Below are 4915 nucleotides of genomic sequence, written 5' to 3' on the forward strand. Positions count from 1 at the left end.
GAGAGAAATTTGAAATATAAAATTTAATTCTAATTTAAAGTAGTGTAATTCGAATTACTAAAAAAATTATAAATCAAAGGGGACAATTCGAATGATGTATGGACAAAATGTACTACTAATTCAAATGAAGCTGAATCGAACTATGCATGCACGTGAATATCTCTATTAGTCGAAAAATATTTTCGACTAGGATGAACCAATTCGAAGTATTAAAGAGATAATTGGGATGGAGGCAGATATCGAAGAAGCCCACGTGCAAGCGTTAGTAGGGATCGGAGTTACTTGTCACAGACTTGATTTTGGACACTTCATTAATTCGAGCAGGCCTAATCGACAGGCATTCGAATGTGAAATCGAATAGTTGCTTGAATATTGGATCAAACGGTTACATAGGTGGAGAAGTTGAAAGCTTTTACCACGTGAGGAATTGATGGGTAGCAGTTTATTAGTAAAAGAGCGGGAGCGGTTACTAGGGAGTGCGCATACAAGACAACACTGTGTAATTAATAATCGGTTACAGACTATAAATATTAGAAAGTTTTAGGGAATAAAGGTTAGAACTTTGCTTTAGAAATTACTCACGCACACTCACATCCCCAGAGACTTTTTGAATCTGCTTCGAGTTAATTATCTGTAGGGTTCCTTTCATGTCTTTATCTTTTCAGTTTAACTTTCTGTAAACTTTACTTTTCAAGCAAATTTATGTTTCAAGTAATGATTTAACTTTTGAATGCAATTTACATTCCAGTACCTTTGATTTTCATGCCAAAAGCCCTTTGACCCAATCAAAGGCACCTTTATTGTTTTCTTTAAGTTTCAACGCAACCTTTCCGAATTTATTGTCTTTAACTTCTTTTATCCTTTTACAAATTTTTATTTACTTGTTATTTCAATACCTGTCTAATCGAAGACACTTTGATGCACTTATAGAAAACTGGTACCTGCAAAAGAGGAGTTGGTTTCGCTCCCAAACCATTAGAATCGAACCACCATCGATTTGCTAAAAATCGACAAAACAAATTGGCACGCCTGGTGGGACAGTTTTAAATTGAAGCGTGTCAAATAGTTTTTGGTGTCATTTGGTGTATTCGATTGAGAAGTGGAAAGATCATTCACATGACTGATGAATTGTCGAATGTGAATGGTGGTTCATCCACCAATGATAGCATACCAGTAACTGTGCAATCGGTGGACGTGATTTCACGTTCGGAAGGTGTAATTGGAAGTGAAAGTATAGCGGTTACTACCAAGCAAACTGAAAGTGTTGGATGTAACATTCGTCCACGTGGTACTTTACCACCGACCCAGCCTCCATTAACCACTGGATGGCCTCCTTATGGTCTTCCTCCTGGTTCTGTTCCACCAGTGGGTAGTTTCGTTCCTCCTGTTCGATTTGGGACTGTAAATGGAGGGAATAATTTTCAAAACCCACAACAACATTCCGAGTATTCTCGTTATTATAATCTGGGCTCTACTTCGAATGCTGCTAATTCTATGGCAGTGTATCGACAACAAGTAGAGGAGAGTCATCATGACTTAGTTAACCTGTTGACTCAACAAATGACCACAATTCTAAATCCTATGATGGCTGATCACGAATCGAAATTTGAACGCCTTGCTAGACAAGTCGAACGAATTGCTCGAATCGTAGATTACAAGGAAGGTGAAAGGCATGATGTCAGGGGAAACAATGAAGGATTTGAAAATGTGTTTCAAAATGAAAACAATGTTTTAAATATAGAAAATTCTCATATAGTTCCCTGTGGTCAAGATGCAGATGAGGTTCTAGCCAGATTACGCGCTAATCATGGTGGTGAACGTTATCAAGTCACAAGAATTGTGGAAGAAATGCTTAATCGGGTTGGTTTAAATGTTGGTTTTATGAATTGACCTCATTTATTTCTGCTTTCCCTCAAGTTGTTCAAATGGCTGAAGTGCCAAGAGGGGTGAAAAATCCAAAGATAATCACAAAATTTGCAGGAGAAGTTGGAGAATCAACCACTGAACATGTTGCTCGATATTTGCTTGAGATTAGAAATTTAGCCAATGATGAGAATTTGAAAATGAAGTTTTTTCCTTCTTTCTTAACGAAGAATACGTTTACTTGGTTTTCGAATCTCAAACCAAATTCGATAACAACATGGAATCAGTTGAAAACTGCTTTTCACGCTCAATTTTATCGAGGGGAATTGAATGTAGCAGTTATTGATCTAGTTGCTTTGAAATGTGAAGATGGTATGTTTCATTACCATTGATGATTATATGATATGTTTCAAAAATGCCAGAAGCATATGCTATGTTTCATTACCTGAGAGTGAAGTGGTGAAAATAGCAATTATAGGACTAGGATTTTATATGCGCCGAAAGTTGCTTAATGTGCATATCCCTGATTTAGCCCATCTAGCTGAAAAGGTCCGTCAGACCGAACTCATGAAAAAAGAAAAGGAAAAACATAAGAGTGAGCAAAATCAAAGAGTAAACCTTTTACTCGAAAAGAGAAAGTTGCTTATATGACTATGGAGTCCTCAGAGGAGGAACTCGATTTCGAAACAGAGATCGATTTGGCCGAACTTGAAAAGGGCCCTCCATATGTTTGCTCGTTACTTAAAAAAGCTTCCTAGTAATGAAAAGTCGAATGAATCAAAACTGAAAGGTGGAAAAAAGTATAGTTTTGATATTTCAAAATCTGATCAAATTTTCAATGTGTTGCTTAAAGATAAACAATTAATTTTGCCTGAGGGTAGAACTTTACTTTCGATGAAAGATTTAAAAGGGAGACCTTATTGAAAATTTCACCAAGCAACTAGTAATTCGACTAACAGTTGTGTTTGTTTCAGGGACTTAATTCAGGAAGCTATAATGGAGGGACATTTGAAGTTTGATGACGAAAAGAGGGAAATGAAAGTGGATGTTGATCCTTTTGATACGGATGCTAGTTTCGTTGAACCATATTTCAGAGTGAATATGGTTGGTATGTCTTATGACTTTGATGTGGCTTTGGATGATTTCGAGTCACAAGTTCGATCTGTATATCCTCGAGAAGGAGATGACTTGCTCGATTTCTTGGTACAGCAAAAGATTAAAGATCGTGACGTATCTCTATGTCTACGGTGTAATGCTATATTTGATGCTGAAGCTATAGCCATTTTCAGAAAGAAAGAATGAAGAAAGAATTAGCTCATAGAGAGGAACAAGCGCGTCAGAGGCAGCCAATTCGACGTATAGAGGTTCAAAGCTCTAAGACCCCTCAACAAAATGTGGTTGCACCTTTAAGACGGTCTCAGGCTATAGGTGTACTATAGATTCGGAATTGTCGGGAATTCCAGAATCGAGATGCTCTGTATCGACGGAACCCTCAGTGGGGATATTGAGGACCTCCTCAAAATCAGTATCCTTATTTCCATGGTAGAGCTAGAGGATACCCAAGGGGTAAGGGTAGAAGAAATCTCAATCAAAATAAAAAACCTCAAGCAGACATAAGCAAGGAGGCAACGCCTTCTGTTCATTCCCGAATTGTCTTTCCTTCTGATGGAGAGACGTGCCCGAAGGGGATTCCATTCCTGCAAAGATGGAGAAAGGCAAGGCAATAGCTCATTCCTCGGGGGTCGACAAAGGCAAGGAAGTTAATTTGGATGAAGAGTACTTCGAGGAAGGGGATGATGAAATGGTTAGAACAGTTTCAATTATTCCAACTGAGTATCTGGGGGAATATGAAGGTGACCCAGAGGAAGACTATGACATGGAAGCCGAAGAAGCTTTCTCCTTCATCCGATATGAGGATGAATGGTGCACGAAATTGTGATCTCTGAAACGGCGCCAAAAACTTGGTACGCACAATCGCAATTTCAACTCTTTTCACAACTCCGCACAACTAACCAGCAAGTGCACTGGGTCGTCCAAGTAATAAACCTTACGTGAGTAAGGGTCGATCCTACGAAGATTGTCGGCTTGAAGCAAGCTATGGTCATCCTTGTAAATCTCAGTCAGGCAGATTCAAATGGTTATGAGGTTTTGATAATTAAAATATAAATAAAATATAAAACAAGATAGAGATACTTATGTACTTCATTGGTGGGAATTTCATATAAGCGTCTGGAGATGCTTTGTTGCTTTTGAACTTCTGCTTTCCTATTGCCTCCTTCCAACCATGCGTTACCTCCTTCTATGGCAAGCTGTATGATCCTCTCGGATGAAAACAAATCCATATGCGCTGTCACCGCACGGCTAATCATTTGTCGGTTCCCGCTAGTGTCGGAATAGGACCATTGTCCTTTTGCACACTATCACTTGTGCCCCACATTCGCAGGTTTGAAGCTCGTCACAATCATCCCTTCCCAGATCCTACTCGGAATACCACAGACAAGGTTTATACTTTTCGGATTCCATAAATGGCTGCCAATAATTCTAGCCTATACCACGAAGGTTCTAATATTAGATTAGAAACCCAAGAGAATATACTCCAGCTGTCGTCCAATGACTACGTTGAACATCATGTAGATCGCTTTGTGGTTGTCAGGCACGCGACCTTGGCTAAGCGAGTAACGAAGATTGGGTGATTGTCACGGGTCACCCCTTCATTCTGACTTAACTGAATTAAGTACGAGAGTATATCTTGGAGAAGAAGTAGGCGTGAATTGAATAGAAAAACAGTAGTAATTGCATTAATTCATGAAGAACAGTAGAGCTCCACACCTTAATCTATGGGTGTAGAAACTCCACCGTAGAAAATACATAAGTGAAAAAGGTCTAGGCATGGCCGTGAGGCCAGCCTCCAAACGTGTACAATGATAAAGTCTAAGGACTAAACGTCCTCTTTCTAATCTAAAAAAACTCTAAAAGTAGTTTTTATACTAAACTAGTAATCTAGGTTTACAGAAAATGAGTAACTAAGTGCAGATAGTACAGAAATCCACTT

Source organism: Arachis ipaensis, chromosome B05 (genome assembly GCF_000816755.2).
Source record: "Arachis ipaensis cultivar K30076 chromosome B05, Araip1.1, whole genome shotgun sequence".
NCBI lineage: Eukaryota > Viridiplantae > Streptophyta > Magnoliopsida > Fabales > Fabaceae > Arachis > Arachis ipaensis.